This window comes from Nesoenas mayeri (assembly GCF_963082525.1).
Source record: "Nesoenas mayeri genome assembly, chromosome: 17".
NCBI classification, from domain to species: Eukaryota; Metazoa; Chordata; class Aves; order Columbiformes; family Columbidae; genus Nesoenas; species Nesoenas mayeri.
In genome coordinates this window covers 13,369,588-13,394,079 of record NC_137565.1, presented here as the reverse complement: position 1 = coordinate 13,394,079, position 24,492 = coordinate 13,369,588, and positions in this window count along the sequence as shown.

Below are 24,492 nucleotides of genomic sequence, written 5' to 3'. Positions count from 1 at the left end.
CTTGAAGTCAGGTTCTGGAGTACACCTGAAGAGGCACCAAAAACCATCAGGTGGATGCTAACCACCACCTCTTCCTATTTCAGAGACATGGCTGAGCCGGAGGTCACATCAACACTCCAGTTTGCTGCTGCTTGCATTGACCTTCTCATCTCAGATTTCTCAAACATCCACATAATGGTTTGTCTCAGCTTCGTGCCGTCCTCTCCCCTTCAGGGATATCTGTGCATATCCCTTCTGTACCACCACAGGGTCATGGTCTCAGTCACCTGTCACTGCGACACAGCTCTGCGGTGCCTCATCATGCTTGAGGTGATGTGTAGGGACAGACAGTGTCAGGCATTGGAACAGGCTGCCCAGGGCAGTGGTGGAGTCACCATCCCTGGAGGGGTTTAAATGGATTTAGATGAGGTTTTCAGGGACGTGGTTTAGTGCTAGAGTTAGGTTATGATTGGACTCGATGATTCTGAGGGTCTCTTCCAACCAAAACGATTCTATGATTCTATGTTGTAGTGGTTAATAAATTAGCACTGTATTCAGCAGCATGAGTGCATTTCTCCTCCACGTCTAAAATATTTCCCAGAACAAAGAGATTCAAGCAAGACTCATTAAAGAACCTTATCTTTTCCAGAGACCACCAACGGTTGTGAGCAAATAGTTCGACCTAGCTGCTGAGTTGCTGAATGTGTAAAACGAGTTAAAGGAATATAACCCTTGACATTACTGTGTCTCAGTTTCACATTCCATGGAAACAAGTTTTATAGCTCTGTTATGGTGGAGCAGTGGCAGTTTAGCCATGAAGTACCTTGCTCCTGTACACAGCAGGCCAGACTGAGATAGATGATCCACACTGAAATACATAACCATTAATTTATAAAAGAAAAATATCACATATTCATTATTTTTCCTATCAGGTTTCTTTTTCAATACACATTCATAAAAAGAAATGAAAGAACAACTAATATGCCTTTAGTTACTGTGTCTGTCTGTTTTCCAAACGTAATTCATGACCTGCTTCAGCAAACAGGAGAACAAACATATTTGCTTTTGATAAATTAAAATGGTTTGGTGCAATTCTTTATTACATTTCTTTCCTCCTTTTTTTATTTCACATTTTTTCTCCTCTTCTGCAGTGTTTTCCTTACAATTATCTTTGCTTGCTCTACTCCAATGACCCCATACTCAGTCTGACCCTGGTGTCTGTTACACCAGCGTAGTGTCAGAGTACCTCCTCTGTGGTGGATTCAGAATGAGATTGTAACCTGGTGTTTAGCATCAGAAAATAAACAAGATTTCATAAACACAAGCATAACTGCAAGGAAGAATGGACATCTGTGATGAACCAAGGGGAGAAGGGAAGATCTCCACCTGTGATGTTCAGATAGGCTGGACAGCCCACCTGCCTGGAACTCAAGGGCAGCTGAACAACCCTACAAAACCCTCTGTGCAAAACCACCTATCAAAGGGGCTGAGCGAGAACCTCACATCATGCAAAGAAGATTGGGACAGAGGTACAAGGCACGGGCAGGGTCCAGTGCCTTGGCGGAGTGATTCAAACTAACAGGATGCAGGTTGCAGGTGAATTACAGCTCCTCAGCAGGTGAGGAGCTGAGTCTCCAGTACTTGGAGGCTTTGGGTGTAAAAGGTGGAAGAGCCTGAAGTGTTCAATGTAGAAAGATCATTTATTGGAGATTTTATGTTGGAGAGAGACAGAGGAAAATATCTGTATCAGGGATGCCTAGGATGGAATTAATTTCTCCCAATTTAAACTATCTATCAGGAAGATGTCTACAGCTAAACAAGTCTGCTGGCTGCTTTGAGATCCAAGGAGACAAACAGGCATTTCTAAGGTGTGAGCCAACTGTTTCAGGTGTCATCTTTAGGTTTTGCTCTGAAGCCCACAGCTCTGACCACGTGTCCCCTGGCCAGGGGGACTCCCTTGGAGACATCTGCACTTAGTGAGGTGAATCCCACCCTCAGGTCCCCATGCAATGGCAGCTCACAGGAACTGTGAGGCCTTCTAATAGTCTAAGTAACATGATTTCACTCCTGATTGCTCCACCAAGTCTAGATCAGTGGTGTATGGAAAAACCACTAGCTCCAGAAGTGTAAGAGAGAAAACTGGACACCCTTTCCAAAAAAGTCTGTGTGAGACAGTTCTTCCATCAGGGAGTTATTTTTATTAATCAGGTGTAATTCCAGAAGCATTTATTCAGTAAGATTAATCTTGCAGAGCAAGATGAAAATGCAGTCTTCTCCTGTAGCTGGAATTTGCATTGGCTACAGCTGTTCACAGATGACAAGAATAAAGTGAATCACTTACAGGATGGTCAAGAAGTAAAGGAAGAAGACTTAAGAAAACCATGGGGTTGGAATGATTACTTTCTACCTGTTAACAGCAAAGGTCTGAGCCTGTCTTGCCACAGTCCAGGTCTTCAGCAACCAAGACTGATGGTGAGGAGAGTCATACTGTAGTAGTAATGAAAAGTAGATGCTACCCAGAACTGTGAATCCAAGGTGGAGTAGTAGCTAGTCCTAAGCATAAGACTGGGTGCAAGTAGGCTGAACTTGTGGAGGAAGTGTATTGATAGCCCTAAGCTCTCTTAGAAATTAAAAGCTGTTGACCAAATGCCTAAAAGGAATGGTATACGACCATTCCAACAAGTATGTGTGGTCCAGATTCTGTATATATTTTCCTGATGTTTGTGAGCTTTTAAAAGTCGGCATCAAGGACATTTTCTAAGATGGCCAAAAGCCCGTTTATGGTAAAGAAAAACCTATTTGAGGCAACATCCCAAAAGTGAAACAGACCTGAGGAATAGCAGCAGCTGCACATGATATCTCAGCAGAAGACCAAAAGGCAGCATTAAGGCAGGCTGCAGCATTTGCCCCAAGAGCCCTGGCAAACTCAGGAGAAGGCTGTGCTCTGATATGCAAGGAAACCTACAGGTCTCTCCTTGGAGCAGAGCAATTTCGTGAGCTGCCTTTTGGAACTGCATTGATTGTGAATCAGTATGAAGCAACACAGAGAGAGGAGACTGCTAAGTGCACCCAGGTGACTGCAGCACGTTCCTGCAATTGCCAGCACTGCGCTGTGAGCCTGAGACAGCGGGGAAGTCACCACCTCAAGCGGGTTTCCGAGTAGAAGCACTGGCTGAAGATGTACGAGTGCTGCGCTGTGTGTACCCAGGGGAGGATTCAAATGGTACACTGACAGGCAACATGAGGAGATTTTGCAGCCCATGAACTGTCGGATTGGCCTGTGCAAAGCACCTAAGCAGACTTGTCTGCTCCCAGAAGCAGGAACTACTTGAGCAGGTCAGCCCATGGCTCTGGATCTGGGTGCTGGTATCTGAAGGACACTCAGTGATGACTGAATCTGCAGCTGATGAGCTACAAGATGTGTGGAGTGAGAATGTGCTGCCCTAAAATGCCTCAATTTTTTGCTGGAACATTCCTCTACTGGATAATGGTCTCTTCTTTAGTGGCTGTTTCAACACTTTTGGGGATATATCAGCTTCAGCAAAATTTGTCATTGTTTTCTCTGATCTGAGACGGCATTTTCGCACTGAGTTTGTACTGTGGAATTACTAACAAGACAGTAGTTAGGACACTCATAGAGATTAGAAAAGCTACAAGGCCAAATCCTTGCTGCAACTTTGGTCACTCGTCTGGAACTCAAGACAATTCACAAGTCTCTGAAGCAAAAAGATAACAACTCAGCCCAAAGTGGGACTCCACAGAAGATGCTGCTCCCTGATATTGCAGACCAAGAGGAGCAAGCCAGCAGGGCAGAAAGCTAAGAGCCATTTAGGGAGGTAAAGTGATGGGAAGCTGTCCCTTCCTGCCAGTTCTGGACTCCACTTTGCAGAGGACAAGTGGAAGACACAAACAGGGACTGAGACGTTGGTCAGATGAGACTCTCATCACCGGGCTTGTTGTACAACAAAGGAGCCATCCACATTACCCACAGTTAGGAGAAGCCCAGGAAGGATTTTCATCAAGCAGTATCGCTGTCCCTCATGTCTCAGCGTACAAGGGAATAGATCATAGAATCACAGAATCATAGAGTCATAGAATATCAGGTTGCAAGGGACAACGATCCTCTGGTCCAACCTTTCTTGGCAAAAACACCATCTAGATAAGATGGCCAAGCACCCTGTCCTGCTGAATCTTAAAATTGTCCAATGTTGGGGAATCCACTACTTCCCTGGGGAGGTTATTCCAATGGCTGATTGTGAAAAATTTCCCTTTTGTTCAACCAGAATCTCCTCAGGAGTAACTTGTACCCATTGCCCCTCATCTTTTCCATGTGACTGCTTGTAGAAAGGGACTCTCCATCTCCTTTGTAGCCACCCTTTAAATACTGGAACATGGTGATAAGGTCTTCCCTAAGCCTTCTTTTCTCCAGGGTGAATAAGCCCAGCTCTCTCAGTCTTTCCTCATATGGCGGCTTTCCAGTTCTTTGATCATCTTTGTGGTCCTTCTCTGGACCTTCTACCCTGTCCACATCTTCTTTGTATAGATACAGGATTGATCACCATGCAAAGGAAAAACATAAGTGAATGCCATCAGAGGAAAGAGCACAAGCTGATGGAGGAGGAAAAGGCCTGGGAAGTCTGTGTATGCATGGCTGTACTGTTACCTACACTAACTGCTCTCACCACTACCGCTCTCACTACTACATCTGTCTACTGGGGACAAGGCCAGGGGGACACTGTTCCCAACACAGTGAGGAAGAATAGGCATCCTTTTTCAGGAACCACCATGAACTTACCAAAGACCAGTGGGACTCCCACTACTGGTCATCAACTTAGAGAGGATGGAATAAACTCAGTTTTTTCAATGAAAAAAAAAGAAAAACATATCTCAATGGCAACAAACACACTCCCATCTCTAACATATGATTACATTTCAAATGTAATTACAAATGTTTCCAGAGCGTGCAGATGTATTTAGTCTCACAAAGCAGAGCTAATTTATTCATAAGCAGATCTGCAAGGCTGCCCAGGCAGAATCCACTCCATATTCAAGGGGATTATTAAATTGGTGGGTGTGAAGGGTTTCTTTGCAAGAGTCTCCAGTGCATAGATAGAGCAGGCAGCCAAGTGAAAGACAGGAATGGCAGGCAAGACAGGCAGGCAAGAGGGCCTATTTGCATGATGAAAAAATGTCACAGTGACAGCCCCAAACTGGCAGGATTTCAGGAGGGAGAACGGCTGCACAACACTGTAAGACAAACGTCTCTAGAAACAGGCAAGCAGTCCTGCAGGGACTGATACCTTGGCAGGGTACATCCATGCTCTCCGTCAGGCTGCGGTCTCTAATTTGTGGGATGTCTGGCAGGTGTATCTGCTGGAGGTCCTCTGGTACATCTGGAAGTCACCCAGGAACAGAAAGCCCGCGGAGAATCAGAAAACCGGTGCTGCCTGCTCTATGCTGCCTGGACGGTCTGAAAAAAACCAAAAAAAATCTGAGAGATGATAAGGAGCTTTTTAAACTGCACCTCAGCCTGTGTGTGTTCCTAATCTGCTCCAGTCCTCAGTGATTTCAGTTGACTTGGTTGACTTTGCATTAGGGCAGAATAATGGAAACATTTGAAGGTACAGGGGAAATAAATCCGGAGTGGTTGCTCCTGGAGACTCTGCTCACCGAGTCAGGACCAACTGCAAGGAGAAGAGAAGATGCTCCTTCGTGTCCTCCACTCGTTGCTGCTTCCCTGCTGAGCCCCAGGGGCAGCTGTACACGGATCTGGGCACAGTGGCAGCAAGTGGCGACAGAGGCTGCGAGACCTGGCCAACACATACCCCAGCAGTCCCAGGAGGTTCGTTCAGAGGGGCTTCTGTCCCACCTAATTCAAATATCAAGCTGTGCTGGGACAGGAATCTTATCCTTTCTTGTTTTTTACAGATGAATGCAAGAAAAATCAGTATTTTTTCTTCGCCCTTTCCTTTCATTTTTCCCCTTTTACCACTCACAGCTTCTTGAAACTTTCTCAACTTTGCAAAAGTGACAGAGCTGAAAAAGAAAAGTGAATTTGTCACAGTGTCACTTTCATGAATTGGAAACATTTGTAAAGTTACAAAGTAGAGAAGGAGGGGAAAGGGTAAAAATCACACTTCATATTCTTCATGAAAGGGAGGAAGGAAAAAAAAAAATAAAACCCAAACTCAATGTGGCATGTGTTGAAAATATATTTTGTCAAAACAAGTGTCAGAGAGGAAAAATGGATCTAGCCCCAATTTCTCAAGGGAGAAGCAACTTGCCTATTTCCCTCTTTCTCATAAAACCATTTCTCCATTTCCCAGAGCGCTTTGGTCAGCTCAGAGTGACAGTCCCTCCACGTGCTGCCCAAGACCCTGGAGTAGGGAGGAGGAAGCAAAATCAGGATCTACCCACAACTTCAGAGCTGTGGTGGAACCGCAGAGATCTGCAGATCAAAACGTGACTTTCTGACAGCCCAGTTGGACAGAAGAGGGACTATACTGCTACCCAGTGGAGGACAGACAGGAATCATTTGCATATGATGCTGGTGGCATTGTGGGAATATCGCCTTTTGATGAAATACTGTGAAAAGCTGATGCCCCAGGGGCACAATGTTTGCAGTCATGAGTGGCGAAAGAGCCGAGTTTGACATGTGTGAGATGAAGAGCCCTGAGGCAGCAGGGCTGGGCAACGAGCCACCAAGCAAGGGAGAAAGGAAAGAGAGGTCATGCTAAGTGTTTTTTCTCTTGCACTAAACACAAAGCAATAGTTTCATGTTCCCTGAATGCCTCTGCAAATGTGGACTGCTGTCATGAGAAGCCAGCAGCATTGGATCCACGACAGTATCGCAGCTGCAAAAGCTGTTTGTGTTCAGACTGCTGTGAGCAGGAGTCTTGCCCCAGGCCTGTGGAGCCTGGTGATGGGTGCTGAATCAGGCTGTCCCTTCGGAAGTGACAGGTTGGAAAGGTCTTGAATATGGAACATCATTTAAGGAGCAGAAAATAATGGCCAAACTCCCCAGAATAGAACCAGGGTGGGAAGTCAGGGACCAGTCACCATGGGAAGGACACACAGATGTGGGAGCAGGTTGTGTGCAGCACGGTGTTATCCACTGTTGATTCATCCGGCATGCTGGTATTTTAGTGTTTCCTAAACAAGTCAGTTATCTTAAATTAAGTCTTCTTTACACCCTTGCTGGAGAGGGGAGAGTTTAATGGTCTTGACCACATGGCTCTGTGATTTCTGTGAGACTCCAAAAGACAGTGCTTTCTCACGCCAAGTAGCAGAGAGGGTACGAGCCTCCACGACAGCCCCTCATGGTGCTGGGCGTGCTCAGATGGGACGTCGTCCCATGTCCCCTCGGCTCTTCCAGCATCACCCAGGGATGCACTTGCTCAGCTGATCTGACACAGACGCCCGAATCAGCCACACGTTTACTCTGCCAAACGACTGAGTGCAAGTTCCTGGGGAAAACCTCTGCTATCTCTGAAGTAATTAGACTAATTAGAACAGTGATTATTTGCATGCTCTCCACTTTGGCTGAACACTGGAACTAAGTCTATGTCTTAATTTGCCCTCCCTGAGTAACACAGGAAAGCAGACTGGAAAACCCAGCCCCTTTCTGGCTGACACAGCAGCTCCCTCAGACACACACAAGGTGGAATCTCCCTGTAGTTTGGGAGCTCTGGAAGCACAAGAGCTTTTCTGGTTCAAGCGGATTTGTGGGCAAGTACTGGGCAGAGTCAGTAACATTCAAACAGCATCGTCCAGGCAGGTTCTGGTGTTTTTTTGTCCCACACAATGAAGAACGTGTTGTCACAACAGTGAGCCCCCGGGAGATGGCCAGGAGGGCAGCACTGGGCAGAGCTGCACAAAACACTGGGATGTGACAGTCCCGGGATGCTGTCACCTGGTGTCCTTGTGCTAAGAGGACAAGTTAAATTCTTTCTGTCTCTAATTCCTACAGGAAATGCAGTGCTGTGGAGTGTGCTGGGTCCCCTTTGCTGTTTGCTTTTCAAGAACATTCAGATGAGCGCCCAAGTGCACACAAAAGTGAATTTTCAAACCACTTTCCCGAATATTCCTGAGGCTGTATATTCAGCTCCATCAAGTACAGGTATCTATGCTGGAAGCACTTGTGCAACAAACCGGTCAGGGAGAAAACCATCACCAGCCAGCTTATCTGACCAGCCACAGCTCACTGACGGAGCTCAGAGTGGCAAGTGTTTCTGAGAACTGCTGGTGACTGATAAATAGGAGTTGAAATAATTTTCACTAATGGACACATCTGAAGGATTTGCCACCTCTTTCCCTACAGTCCAAAAGTAGAAAAGGCAGCTGTGTTTTTCACATCTGCTGTTCATGCAGGCTTCATTCCCTCAGTTCTGTGCATTGAAATGGCTAAAGCTTGCCCTACATGCTAGAAAAGCTATTTGGCTCTCTTGGCTCCAGTTTTCATAAATGACTTACGATTTCAGAAGTCACTGCAGTTAACCGAGGAACAAGAAAAACTGCCTGTTTTGTAGAGATATGAGTTGGCTTCTGCCAAACATTAGCTCTGTCAAGGCGTATCTAACTGAGCCCTGAAGCATGCAAGTCTGCAGTCACATTTGAAAACTCAGGTGGGTGGGTTTGTTAATGTTTGGCCATAGTCTCTGCCTGCCATCTTGATTTTTACCTGGAATTACAGTAAGGTAACTGCAACTGTGCAATCCCATGTCCTGCACATGGTGCTTGTGATCTGTAAAGGAGTCACCCAGATGCTTGCATATTCATGCAAAAAAACATCTCTTTGATCATTTAGATATTGTCTTTTGTGCTCCTTTCTCATGAGATACAGGTGAGCACAGCAGCCAAACATGAGCGGTATTTACCGACGCTTAATGCCTCCTACTGCACTATTACTGCCATCAGACAAGCATCCAAAATACTGCAGTTCAGCTTTCTTTAATTTTGTAAGCTGTGTGCCAATCCCAACCGCAAAAATGTCTGAGTCTTCTCAGCAAAGCAAGGAGAAAAATTAGTGCGCTGACTTGCAGCTTTCAGCCTTGAAGTAATTGTGTATGACATGCAGACCCCACCTTGCACAGCCGTGACTCCCCAGAAGGAGAAGGCAATATATTACTTTGGAATTTCATCTTGGCTGCCATTAATTGATTTCAGAGCTCTGGCCCTTCATTCTGCTTGAGCTGCTAACTAACCCACTCAAGCTCTGGCTACTGGTTACAGTCAGCCTGCTGGGGATAATTACATTAATACAACTGTCAGACTCTGAAGGGATGTGGTACAACTTCAGAAATGTTTGAAAGCCTCCTGAATACCAGGAGCCCAAACTCAAAGCAAGTCCATGAACTCTGACCACTTTTCTTGATGATTGGTAAAATCTGTTTTACACAAAGCAAGTTGCTGGACTGGAGTCTAAGCTGTCCCATGGTGATGAGCAAGGGAATGCTGGAGAGAAATAAGAAGCATCCTTTGGTCTGCTCTTCTTTTCACATTTTGGGATGATGTTCAGGCGCCTGGATTTCAGGCTTCCTTCATTTCATATGTACAATGTATCATCCAGAGTGAAAAAATCTGTGAGAAAGCTAGGGCAGGAAAACAGAATCAGGACTGCCACAGCTACGAGTTCAGGGCATCGTGTAACAGATACTTAGGGAGCACACAATTCCCAACACCACGTAACACACCCAAGAAGAGAAACTCAAAGACCACAGAGCAGTTGTGTCCACTGGGAAAATAAAAGGGAAGTCAATGTTATTTTCAGCATCTTAACCTCAGATGCAGAAAGCCAAACAAACAGACAAAGAAAAAATAACAAGGTTCCCCATGAGTCACAGAGGAAAATTATTTTCTGATCTGAATTTTGATCAATAAAACCTGAGCACAAGAGCCAGACCCATCACATCCAGCTGCAGGAGCACAAGCACACCAGGACCACATTTCCATCCTTTGTTTTTGCTCGTGTCCAATGCTCAAGCTCTACAAGTGGATATTTTCTATTAGAATGATGGGAGCTCTTCACCATTCCTTCATCTCTCAGTGCTGTATAAGCAAAACACAGCATCCTCAGCTCTGTTTTACAAATGGGAAAAGTAAGACACATCAGATGGATGTGGCATGTCCAAGGGAAGTGGAAGGATCTGTTCTTGAGAACAGATCCCATGTTTCCCCATCTTCTAACTAATGGCTCAGCTTGAAGGGCAAAAGCTTCCCCTTTATTAGTGAAAGATAATCATATCCCCAGAAATTTGAAAGTTTGTACTCTCAAGAGGGAGGTTCTCTTTTACAAAGCCATTGTCATCCCCAAAACGGACATATCCACAGTGCACTTGGATTGCACAGTGTACTTGGATAAGTTCATGCTGGTTTGACAGAAACCTCCAGTTGTTTCCACTACCCTTGCACCTCTTTACATGTAATGTCTACATTACACACTCCAGTGCAGTGTAAAACTGCTGAGCTCACACAGGTACCAGAAGCTACTTGGTTTCTCAGAAGAGTAAATTAGCTTCTGTAGAGCTCCCTGATGGAGCACTGTGCTAAACATTTCAAGGTATTTCTTGTTTAATTAAGACTTTTAGCAATAAAGCTTGTGAAGGATTAGGAATAGAAAGCAATTAGGCTCTTGAGAGACATAGCTACCACTTTTCCTAACTTCCATGTTATAGCATAAGAGCACCTGACAGCACAAAAAAAGGGTATGACCTCAAATGCAAGAAATGTCTAAGAAAGGGTACACATTTCTGTTATTAGAATAAAAATAATTGACCTTGCAGTCATTTATTTGATATTTTGTAATGTAAGTACAGTGAGTAATAAAAATGTTTTGGCACCAGGCATATCTGCTAGACACTAATGAAACCTGCCAATGCTTTGTGTGGTATTGGGATGCAGGTGACTGACAGACCAAGTGCTCTGGGTGCTCTTTGGCACATGCAAGTTGTGGATGTTGTTTACAAATACATGTGCAGGCAGAATAGCTTAGACACAAAAATAACATGTTTGAGGGACAGGGAAAAAAGCTGTTTATGGACAATAAGACTGCTGTTCTCTAGGATTTAAAGATTGATTCTGTTAGGTTGTTTGTAATCTTTCAGAAGACAATCACCAAGAAACTCCACGTGGCTTACATCTAACATTTCCCACAACACCCTTAGAAATCTGCAAGGTATTTGACTGGCCTACCTACCTGATGGTGCAAAACCTAGACTGCTTTTAGTCCCCTACTGAGCACAGTTATTGCTAACTTATATAGCTCCACTTCAAGTGGCAAATCCCCACCAGCCCAGCACAGAGGGTACTTGCTGCTGTCTACGTCATGGCCAGATGCCACCAGCATCAAGAGTTGATCTCAGTCATTTTCCTGAAGCCAGAAAATACTGCATGACTACAGCATTACAATCATTGCAGACTCCCAACACGAGGCATCCCTGCAATTATACTGCAGATGCCTGTGCACTGAATCTGCAGTCCAGTTTCCAGAATGTGGGGAATCACCAGAGAAACAAGACATCTCTTTCGAGCAGATGTTTTGGGGTAGTTGCCCTCTCTAGAAGAACAAGGACTTAGCTTTCCCTGGGCAGGTGGAAGCACATCAGTCCCCAGTGAAGCAATCAGCAAGGAAGTTCTCTGGAAAAGCAGAAAATGACTAGATGCATTGCATGGAAAGTCTCCCTCAAAGAGGCCCAATCAAGAATGGTCAACCCCAGGGGCAAGACAACCTCCACAATATTGCCTTTCAAATTCAATCCTCAAGGGAAGTGACCTTACTTCAAAAAGACCTACAACTGCACCTGGGACAGCTGCATGTTGCAGCAGCAGAGTTTCTCAGGAACCATGGGCAAACACATGCAGAAGAATTACAAACAGCTCCACCAGATGTGCTCACTGGGCAATGTCTTCCACCTCTGCAGTGTCCTGGCCAAGGGAGCAGATGACAAAAAGAGAGACTGAGATTTATCCAAGAGAGACTGGTGGGCTTGGCAGCATCCCTGCATAGTATACTGTGAATCCAGACTGGGAAGACCGACTCAGGATACGAGGTCTCTGCAAGTATTTATGCCTCCAAGAGCTTTTCAGGAGCTGTGAAATGTGACAGATTGTCTCTGGCATAAAGCTTTTGGGTAGGTACTTTTTATGAGTTTCCAACTCCTTACCTGGGAATGCAGTTCCATCTAAAAAGTTCTGGTAACTGCCTGGGAGGTCAAGTGGGCTGTTTCCTGCAATAGGTTTACACTCCAAGGGAGGAAAGCTATGTTGGATTTCTACCTGGAAGAAATTCTATTAGCTTCACAGGAGATGATAGAATTTCATGCAGACACAAATCTACTTGGGGCTCCTTTTGGCAGCATTCTCAACAGCCCCTCAGAAATGGAGCTCGCTTATGCCAACAAAAAACAGCTCAGGCAGCTGCGTCATAAGCACCCTAGTCAGCTGCCTGCCATCAGAGCTCCTGCAAAGGGAGCAGCAGAGGCGAAAGAACCTGGGCAGTGACTCTCGATTTGAGTCTACATCTCCACAGTGAGAAACCAGGCTGTGAGCTGGTAGAAGTACTTTGCAGCCACAGAGGGCGAGTGCTTAATCTCTAAGGACGCAAAACAACTTGAGGAAATACCTCTGAGGAGCTCCTGGTGTACAAGTGGGATGGCAGCTCCCTCCCGGATGAGGCAAATAAATTCATGCTGCTACCCTGGAGAAGTCCCAGACAGCTGCCTGGCATGGGGGCTTCTCCCCGCTAGAGGCAGATGACTTTTGGTTTCTGCCTGGAAGCAGTCCCGGGTGGTCAAATGCACCCGGAGCTCCCTCCTGAAGGAGGCATGTTATCTGGGGTCTCCACAGAGGGGGACATCCCCATGCCACCTCTACTTTCAGCAGAGTGTCACGAAACACAGCAGGTACCAGGGAGCAGTGCTGGATGGATCCCAGAGGAGAGACTTCCCACCCTGAAGAGGCAAACCAGCTTGGGCAAATACCTGGCAGGTGTTTCAGGTGGTTCCCAGAAGTAGGAAATTCACTCAGGTCTTGCTGTGGTGTGAAGCTGAGCTGACAGCACAGAGCCCAGAAGGGCTTTCACCCCCCAGCATGTCCCACTGCAGACAGCCATGATGGCACCAGGTGTCACGCTGCTGCACGCAGGAGGGGACCATGTTCTTCAGGAAGCCACTGGCTGGGGTGCATCAGGGTTTTCCTACCTACTTACTGCCCCATGGGAAGTGGAGAGGGTTAGGGTTAGAGTTAGGGTAAGGGTTGAGGTTAGGGTTAGAATTAGGGTTGGGTTTGAGGTTAGGTTTAGGGTTAGAATTAGGGTTAGGGTTAGGGTTGAGGTTAGGGTTAGAATTAGAGTTAGGGTTAGGGCTAGGGTTAAAATTAGGGTTAGGGTTAGGGTTAGGGATTAGGGTTAGGGTTAGGGTTAGGGTTAGGGTTGAGGTTAGGGTTAGGGATTAGGGTTAGGGTTAGGGATTAGGGTTAGGGTTAGGGTTAGAGTTAGGGTTAGGGTTAGGGTTAGGGTTAGGGTTAGGGTTGTGTGTGGCATGCTGGATTAGGGGCTCAGGGGTGTCATGGTGGCAGCTGTGCCCAACTTCAGCTGCAGCCTGTGTTGTCTGGCATTAGGACCTGGCCTGTTGCCTTCTGGTGAGGGGCCCTCCCAGGAACCCTCAGTGTTACTCCCATGCTCCTTTTTCCGCTGTCCAGAGGTGACTGTTGCCATGACCCATCAGGCTGTGCCTGTGTGGGTTCGGTGTGACCCCTGTCCCTGAGGTGGGCAGGCAGGTCCAGCCAGAGGCACAAGTGGCCGACTTTGGTCTCTGGAAAAGAAATATAGAGCATTTCACATAGGGGAGAAAGTTTATTTTTGCACAGTATCTTACTAATGTGAAGCTTTAATAAAAAATCAGAGGTAATCTGTAACACACAGATAAGCATAAATGATGGAAACCTGGACAAAGGTCAGAAATGGAGCAAGCAGGAGACAGTGGATCAGCCTGATAAACATCTTAGATGTTTTATACTAGTTCAAATGGTGCAGGGAATAAACAGGAGGAACTCAGAGTCTGAAGTCATCCACAAAAATATGGTTTAATTTTGGAAAGTCACTTTTTTTTTAAAGTCGCACAGATGGGAAAAAGAGTTAGTACTGTCGCAAGACTATATAGGAAGCCCAGAAGGTAGAAAAGTGCAGGAAGACTAAAAGCCTCCAGTAATGACAAATGCAAAAATAGGTGTGAGGCCTCCATGATACCTCACATTACACCTATATACTTTCCCATCCTAGATATCTCACCGCATAGAAACTCCCACAGCACTGAAGCTGGGGATTTCAGGGGTCTTAAATTACCCCACTTATTTCTGGGAAAAAATATGCAGCAGGGTGTAAATTTTCCAAGGGTTCTTGTAATGTGAAGGAAATCACTGTATAGAGATGTAGAAAAAGCCACTAGGACGCAGTTACAGTGTTTGATCCTCACTAATAAGTAAAGTGGGGGGAGAACTTGGCTAAAAGTGCAATCAAGAAATGACAGCAGCTAACGAGCCTTAGAAGAGCAAGGTAGGAAGAAAGAAAACTGAAGACTCTGGGTTTTAAGGAAACAGACTTCAGGAACTTCAGAGAGCTGAGTAGTGTTCATAATAAAAACAGCTGAACAGAATAGAAAGTCCAGGAGGACTAATAGCTTCTTAAGCCCACTGATAGCGAGGGTGTAAGTTCAGTTTATCCCTACGAAGCAATGCCAGAGAAGAACCAGGAATGACCAGCTGGATTAAATCACTAGCAGCAAAAATAAGAAAAAACAAACAAAAAAAAAAAAGTGAAAAGTAGGAAGTAGGTCACGTTGCTGAGGAAAATATCATTGAACAGAATGGATTACCAGAGAAAAAAGGGAGGGATCTAGATCCAAATGAAATATTACTAGTAAGGGAGGTAAGGAGTCAGGAGGAGACATATTGCAGGTACTTGAGAGGTAAGTCAGACCTTGGAAAGCACCAGTTTACTCATCAACAAGGATAGAAAGCTCCTGTTAGCAAAAGGATTATTTGTGGTCACCTTCAGTAAAGTTCATTATGTAACAAAGGCATTGGATCGTTCATAAGTGTTTTCAAATCATCCTGGACTGAAAAAATTCACTCTGCTCCAGCCAGTTCTCAGAGGTCTGTAATCTCAACACTGTTTTCTTTGAAAAGAAGATGAGGCTGTGTTCAGAAAGACAAAAAATGGCGAATACAGTGTCTGATTTTAAACAAGGAAGATGAATCAGAGAATCTGATTAATCAAGACTTACCCAGACATAGAGAGATGCAGATCCAAATACAAATGCATACAATTTTTGAAAACCCAGAAAAATGACAAGATAACAGCAGCCAACAGATTTGTACAGAACAAATTATGTCAAACTAGTGCAATTTCCATCTATGACAGAATAACAGGCCCTGCGGAGAAGAAAGAAGCGGTAAAGATCACACATCTTGATTTTTGGAAGACCTCTGTCACAGACTCATGTAACATTCTCATCAGAAAGCTGAGCAAACACAGGATAGATGAAATCTCTGCTAGGACATTTAAAAGCTGCACTCAGGGCAGTTATCAGCAGTTCACTATTAGTCCGGAACAATGAATCAGATGGGATTTTGTGGGCACCTGCCCTGTGTCTGATAGTAGTCAATATTTTTATTACTAGCTTAAATAATGGAATGAAACGTGATTGTTATGTTTGCACATAAGATGAAAAGGGCTGGAAACATATTGGTAGAAAGGATTAAAATTCAAAATGTTCTTGACAAAGTGGAAAAACAGGGAAAAACTATGGATTTCAGAGGGAACATATCCAGCGCAGAGCAATGAAGATGCTGAAGGGAGTGGAGCATCTCCCGTGTGAGGAAAGGCTGAGGGAGCTGGGGCTCTGGAGCTGGACAAGAGGACACTGAGGGGGGACTCATTGCTGGGGATCAATATGGAAAGGGGCAGTGTCAGGAGGATGGAGCCAGGCTCTGCTGGTGACAACCAGGGACAGGACAAGGGGCAATGGGTGCAAACTGGAACACAGGAGGTTCCACTTAAAGATGAGAAGAAACTTGTTCGGGGTGAGGGTGTCAGAGCCTGGCCCAGGCTGCCCAGGGGGTTGTGGAGTCTCCTTCTCTGCAGACATTCCAACCCGCCTGGACACCTTCCTGTGTAACCTCATCTGGGTGCTCCTGCTCCATGGGGGGATTGCACTGGATGAGCTTTCCAGGTCCCTTCAACCTCTGACATTCTGGGATCCTGTGATATGCACACTTATAAAGTTAAGAAAGAGAACATTAATTGCTAAAAATTGTGAAGGGGTGTCTAGAGAGAGAAGCAGAAGAACTGTAAGGCAGGGACTGACATGGTAATCTCATGACCATGACAGGCAGCCTGTGGCATGTCTGAGCTCTACAGGACAGTGTGATTTATGAGACATGTGCAATACATGCTGTGGTCTGCTTGCTCCCTGTAAGACCTCAGCGGCAGCAGCAGACTCTGTTCCAAGCACTGCTGTTAGGAGCACTGTTCCACAGTGTGGAGCTATTTGGAACAGACCAGAAGCAAGAACGAGAAGGCTGGAGGTCTGGAAATGACCTGGGTGAGAAGGTGATCTGATCAACTTTACCTAAATTAAATTATTTCTATGATTTAATGAATGGCTAGAGGAAGTGGGAGTCCATTTACTCTTCAGAACAGATCACTGAGAGCAGACGTGCCTTCAGATGTGTGAAGGAGAGTTAAAGAAAGGGAAGGAACATCTTTGTCCGTGTCTAGTGTAGGTTTAGAGTGCAGCACGGAACAGTGTAGTTAAGCATTGAGAGAGCTCTCAAACAGGGAAGCCAGTAAAGAAATGAAGGAGATTTTCCCAGGGAACGTGTGCATCTTTTATCTCTGTGGAATTTTAAGAGCAGGGTGGGCAACAACAACAGGAGTAACACAGGTTGCTCCCGCCTTTCTCAAGGAGATGGGTCAGATGTCTGCACAGATCCCTTCTGTTCTGACTTTCAGTGGTTTTTCTGTTGTAGTGGAACACAGAGCTTGTGTAAACCATGATTTTCTAGAGTCACATAAGCTCCAGATTCAGTGAAAAAAGGCACTGCCTTCCACTAATACTGATTTCCAGGTCATCCCAGTTTTTCTTCAGGGTTAGGGGTACTTCATTACCTTCAGGTGTCATTTGATTTATTAAAAAGAGTTCCAGTTGAGAATTCATTTTCACTTCTCAATATCTCACACTGTTGCAGTGCCTTGAGAAGGAAGCAGTAGATACCTACATAAATGCTCAGTCTGGCAGCCAGACTCAGCCAAATATCTTGCTTACTCTGGAAGGGTGTTAGAGCAAACATGACAGATATGTGGCCACAAGAAGTCTGACACAGACCCACATCCCTTAAACCAGCAGAGTTGTTGTGAGTCTTCTAACAGTGGTCACGACAATTACAAATCAGATCATACCTCGTGCCAGTCTCTCATCCTTATCACAGGGTACTGAGTTATTCTGTGCTCATTTAATACCTCTCTGTCAAGTATTTCAGGCTTGCTTCTGCCTTCTTCTGAATCTTAATAGCATCTTGTCTGTACAGTTTATCTTTAGGAGAGAACTCCTAAGAGACTTTGGCTAACATTTTAGCAAAACTTTTATAGGGGTAAGTATTCTCATCTTTGCTCTAAAAAGACTTCCAGTTTTTTTTTCCCCAAGTTTTGCATTTCCTGCTCTAAATCTGTAGCCTCACACTGTTGGATGAGCTCCAGTCTTTTCAAGCTCTGCTCCTGGCTCTTCTATCATTATTTCTAGAAACCTGTAGAGCTTCACCTGCTCATCAGTCGTTCACTGTCTCTCCTGTGGCTTGTTATCACTTAACATCCTCTAGCAGTGTTAGCATAACATTAGGTCTTTTAGAAGAAAAGAGAAGTACAAGAATATATAGAATATAACAATCCTACAAAAGGCGTGAAAGGAAGGGAGGTAGTCATAAGGGCTCATGAACAGACTCAAAGGTCAGAGAGAAAATTTGGGGGCTTCATCTGAGTACCGAAGGACACATCTAAATCTGAGCTGAAAAAAACACAGAAGTGTAGCTTGGGAACCAGTCACTTCATCCTGATGTCAGCACCTGTAAGACTCCAACAGTTGTTCCATGTAGGTGCTGATCCCTCTCTGCTTGTTTCAAAGGGAGTCCAAGGTGAGTTGTTGATAGTCAATCATCCTCACTGAACTCATCTGGCATTTGATTACCCTAACAATACTCAGAGTCCTACAGGAAGATGTATAATGTTATGGCAGCTCACCCATGCTTCTGTCCCAGGACACAGGAGAGTAATTAGGAGAGTTCAGAGACAAGACAGAACCATATCTGGTGTATTTTAGATTCTTCTGGTAGGAAGGAATATCTATTTCTTCTTTCTCCAAAACCCTCTCACAAAAAATCTGTCAAGAGTCTTGCCTGAATTAGACAGGAAGTGGTGTGTAATTTAGTCTATGTAGGAACACCTACCTCACACAAGCAGACAAGTAATGACAGTTTACACCAGCCAGCCAGTACTTACGGGAATATGGCTGAGACCTAAGGCCAACTGGAAACAGGCCAACCAACGTGGTTTTTTTCATCAGAATTTGCAAATTTGTTGGAGTTAAAATATTCCCTGTCAATGGTTCCAATTAGAGGAGACAGCAGTGGGATTCCCACTGGTTTCAAAGGCTCTCCTAGTTTCTTTTCTGCTTCTCAGAAGACTGCTGGAATACCAAGGCATCCAGACTCCTGTTCTGCAGGTGGGTGGGAGAATGGGTGCCTGGAGGTGAGGGGAGAGCAGCCTGCAGGCTCACCCGGGCTGCTGCACTGGGCAGGAGCACCAAGGATTTCTGGATCCACTGGTCCTCCTGCCCAGCACACTGCAGAATGGTTCCCACCATTATGCCTTGGGGAGAATTTTAGCTTCTGTTAGGTTTTTAATTTGATTACTTTTTTTTTCTTTTTGTTCTGAAGCTCAACAAAACCAGAATACGAAACAACTGCACAAAATTGAATTGGTTTTCTCGACTTGCAGTTTCCCCAAAACAAAATAAGCTTTCCCAAGGCATTTTTGCTGGAGTGGCGGTATCTATGCTAGCATTTTTCCCTCACCTGTGCCAGATGAAGTCTGCAGGTTTCCACACTGCAGCTGGCATTGCCATGCCACCGCACCTCCAAGTGCAAGGAAAAGAGTAACACAGAGACAGCAGCATCTCCACTGCTCACTGTGGGTTTGCCAAAGTAACTACTAATAACCAGGGCCAGACACTTTCTGTTGCACCAAAGGGCCTGAAAACCAGCCTCCAGATGATTCTGAGCTGAAGAACTGTTTCCTTTGCACTAGTCTTTTTTCTCCCTAGGAGTCTCTGCTAGATGGGACCAGACCTCTCAGACGGTCCGTGTGACACCCACAGTGGTTCAGTTAATGCTCCTTTCCCCTTTTCACATCGAAAGCACCTTTTCCAGGGTTGATGAAGAGGAAAGTTGTTTGTTTTAAGAGGCTGTGAGCCAAAAATAGGAATAAAATGATTTTTCTTTCAGATGTTTTGAAGATCCCGAGGCAGGAAAAGGAGCTGGACTCCCGCCGTTGCCTCTTGAAACTGCTCAGCTGTGCAACTGGTGAGGAAAGGCTGGAGACTCTGCTCCACTTTCTTCTTTGTGATCAGACTGTCTTTAAAGACTTACAACAAATGATGCTGCCAGGAAACATTCTTCTGTTCAGCATCAGGACACTGCTGTTCCGTACAGCAGAACAGAGCTCCCTGTTATTGGTCTAGGGGAATAGCTGATTTTTCAGTTTGACAGCAAAATTGAAAAATCAAGTGGAAAAAAGGCTTTGCTTGGAACATACTGGAATATTATTTTTCTTGCTAAACCAAAAAAACATTGTTCCATTCAGCATGAAATATTTCATACATTCCCAAATGAAATGTTTTATTTTGTGCACTTGTCAGAATAACGCAGAAAGTAAAAGGAGAGATGCACAAACATGGTATCAAGCCCAATGAGTGCAGCCCTCGCTGCTGGGAGATACTGTTCTTCCTTTGAAATGTCTTACCTCCCAAGAGGACAGATCTATCATCCACAGTTGCACTTGAAATCCAGTAATGTTCATTACCCTGTTCTGCAGTATTGAGTGTAAATGATGAACATCTGTGTATTAAGAAAATAGCCGCATTTCTCACTGGTTTCCACTTTTAAATGCCCTCAGGACTTCATTTGAGCTACAGGAATAAACTGGCACATTAGCAAAGAGCTTACAATTAAAAAATATATGTATTCTAAAATTTTAATTTAAGCACATGAACATTAAAGAATTTATAAGCGAGAAGAGCATCATAATACTTTACTTTTTTTTTTTTCCAATTTCTTTATCTAACCAGAGGCTTCCACGAGAAGCATCATCTTACTTCTGAATCTCTGTAAATGCAAAATCATCATCTTACTTCTGAATCTCTGTAAATGCAAAATGCCTTAAACTGTCAGTAGATAATATCCTGACTCCCAGTATGAACTTTACTCTTAGCTGTGAATTCCAAGGGAAAAAAAAAAAGAGTTGTGAGAAGAGTATTTTCTTAATCCTAAGTGGCAAAGCAATAAATTCATACACAAGCCTCTTGAATAAACCTGAATGCAAAGCTTCTAAAGATAATTATATAGATAAAGTACACTGATATTGCCCTAATTGCCCCAAAATAAATACTCAATAAGGGACAGTAAAAGCTAGGAATATGAGAGGAAATATACTGTAATACAATCAAAGGACAACTGAGAAAATAAGAAGCCTTTAGAAGCACCCCAACAAATGTCAGTGTATTTCTCTGTACCTCCAAGAGGGAAAAACCTGAACTATTTCTCTGTTCCAGAAGGTTTGATATGTTATTCTCTGTACCATAAGAAATGAGTAACTATGAGTGTAACTGCTATCTTCTGTTCCTAATTCACAATTTGAGAGTAATAGATATGTCCTTTAAAAAAAGAAAAACATATCACAAAATAGCAGCAGTACAGTCTCAGTGGGAAAAGACAGACCAGTGTAGATGAGTCCTGGAATGTTAAATAACAAAAACTTATCTTTCCACAGGCAGATGGATAGCACACTTGTGACCGCTGGTACGCTGCATGCATCAGGCAACAGCAGAGCATCACTTAGACATCGTCCTTGAGGATTTTGTGTGTCTGCCTGACCCAGCATCACAAACAGCAGCAGCAAACCCTCCTCCAATTAGATGACCTCTCACAGTGGATGGATGTTGTCAGCCAGAGGTGCCAGGAGCACAGCTCCAAGGGAGGAAGGGACAAGGTGGCTTCTACTAGTGCTAGTCATAGACTTAGAGACTGATAAAAGCTGGAAGGGTTCTCAGGAGGTCTCTGGTCCAATCTCCACTGAAGGCAGAACAGATTTTGATAAAGGTGCTCGTGGACTCATCTAGTGACTCTTGACTAGGAAAAGGTCTCCTACAGGAAATTCTTTGTGGCTTCTGTCAGCTCCTGGTCTTCGTCCAAAAGAGCTAATGAGTTGGAGGAGCAGCTGTGAAAATATCAACAGCAGCCTGCAAAGGTGGGCAGCAGGACATGGCTTGTAGCAGAGAACAGGGCTGCCCTGGAAGAAGCTTGGAGGACTCTGCCTTTCCCCCCTCAGCCCAGAGCAGCAGTTCTTCAAGAAGAGGTTGCTGCTGGAGTCCAGGGGTGACATCTCTCATGTAAACAGCACATAAACACTGGTTTGGGTGGGCAAGGAACTCATCTGCAAAGTGTTTTTTGGTGGATTCTGCCCTGTGCAGAAGTGACAAGGCAGTTCAAATAGCACACTGAAAAACATAAATTCGTTATTGAAGAGCACACAGAATCAAATTTCCATTGGCCTGGGTAGAGACATAAATACAAGCCAGTTCAGTAAATCAGTAAGCACCCATTGCAAACATGGGTTGTTCCATCAGCCTCATTCCCTGTCTGCTACCAGATCGATCCTTTGCTCCAAGCCCTGTGAGAGTACAGATATTAATAGGTCTGTGATATGTTGCAGGGAGGTTATCAAGGACCATTTCCATCTGCTGGTAAAAATAGTTCTCCATACTTAGCTGCTCTTTAGGGGTAATGTTTGTGTCCAGAAGCACAGAGAGAAAGCTTTTGCTTGACTGGGCTGTAGCACAATAAGTGAGTTGGTCCCACTATCAATGGAACATGCTTCTCTTGGAAAATTGCCCTGTGAGTGAGGAGACATTGCAAGGGGATGAAAAAAACCCTCATCAGTAAAGCAAAGAGCTTTTTCTGTCTATGCCAGCCATGGTGAAGCCTCGGAATCCAGTGAGCAGCACAGGCTGCCTGGCAATGTCAGACTAATACAAAAACCATAAGGATAAGCCAACATATGGACCTTGCATTCTGCCGTGGTTTAGCAGAGCTTAATTGGATCATCCATTTTTGCAATATTAACATATCAGGGCTGCTGCTAATCCCTCGGGAAGTCCTGTATGTTGCAGATTAAAGCACTTTTCACAATCTGCATGATACAGTTGGCTAAACAATACTCAGAAACTAAGTCTCCAAACACTTAACTGCTAATTTAATGCAATTTCACAAAGTGTGATGCTTTCTGTGGGTGCCATTGAGATGCGTGAACCCACAAGTAAATTAATCAAGATAATCCACCCTAAAGAATCTAAATGTTCCAGGGCATGCCTTACTTTCATTTAAAATACGGCTTCTTTACTGCAGCTGGAAGTGCATTGTTGAGATTTATTCTAACAGAAAGAGAAAAAAAAATCTTTGAAGTATTGGTCCCTTTCTCAGACTACATACTCTGTGCACAACAGACTGCCTTTCCAGGCTGCTTCTGGATTCTAACCAATGACTACATTATTCAGTTTCTTGGGTCTACATCCTCAGCACAAGCAATTCTTTATTTAAAACCTGACATCTGGATCCACATTCTCCTGAGTTCAGGCACGTGGTCATGAATCATGTGGATTCAGATCCTTGTCTGTTCATCATCAGACAACAGCAAAAGGTCAGAACAGACCCCAGTGAATGACGGACTGGACAAGTCATCAGACAGTGTTAATAGCGAGGCTTGATGAAAACCAGTATATACGACGTATGCACTCAATCCATTTGTACAGTGCAGAAAATCAGCACAAAATCTTGTTGCTTCTTTAGTTCATGAAAAATGCTGGTGATCATGAATTGGTTAAATTGCTCCTAGATAACCATTAAAAAGAAGAAAAAGCCTTAATAGAAAATGCGGATTTTGAAGTACTAGTTGCAGTGATTTAAGCCCATAAACACTCTTGAGTGTAGGGAGGTGATGAATTTCTATATGTGCAACTTAAAAAAAAAAAAATATTTAAAAACTCACAAAAGAAAGTTAGCAATAAAAATATTTAAAATTATGCAGGGAGAAGATCAATGAGCTGGCCACTGAGGGGAATCCAATACTCTCAGAATTTAATTCTAATTACTATAGATTTGTGACACTAACTAGTCATCTCTCCTCCATCTCAAAATGTGTCTTTGCTACAGATAATTACACTACGATAATTGTAAAGATTCCTCATATTATTGACTCATGTGGGTCTCTGCAGGGAAAACAGTAGGACAGGAAGCTAATATCCTGGCCAAACTGCTTTAAATATGTAGGGAAATAAGCCAGAAGATAATGCAGTTTAGTATCACAGATATCAAACATCCTTGTGTTTGATTGCCTTTATTATTTTAGACATATATCTTACAAATCATCATATGAATCTTCCTCAAATCAACGTGGCACTAATAAATAAATGGATACAATACCCATGGCGAATCATTGCATTGCCCTGAGCAGAGCCAAAGAGCAGGAGTCCCAGGGTAGAGCTTCTTCCTAGTGACAGTTGCTACGAATGCTTCAGGAGAAGAATCCAGTGAGAGATGGATTAAAGGTGTGGACTTTCCCCTGTTGATGATCAAAGAAAAGGAAATCCTGCTAAGAAATAGTCAGAAACAAATGAAGAACAGCACAAAGAACAACCTTATGCTACTGTGTAAATCTATGATGTGTTCACTTCTTGAATGTTGTCTGCAATTCTGGTTTCTCCATCTCAGAAAGACTGGCAACAAAACACAGAACATGGCAACAGAGATGACAAACAGTATGAAATTGCATCTGTGTAAGAAAGAGGTAAATACAGCACGAATCTCCAGCTTGGAAGAGAGGTGACAACTATTTGTCATTTCTTCCAAGAGGAATCCCGCAACTATCAAATGACAGTCTCAAAAGAAGCAGAAAGAAAGAATGTCTCCATACAGTGTGCAAATTGTCTGTGGAATTTGCCACAGGTTGTTTTCAGTATTGAAAAATAACATGTTCAAAAGGATTTGGACAGTTTAATGGAAGAAAAAGAAAGATGAGCTGGTTCATTTAGACAAAACAAGTCTTGAGAAGAGGCAACAGGCACACAACGACGGAGAGGGAAAGACTTTTCCTGGGACATAAGGTTTCATAAAGTTTATTTGCATCCAGGAAAC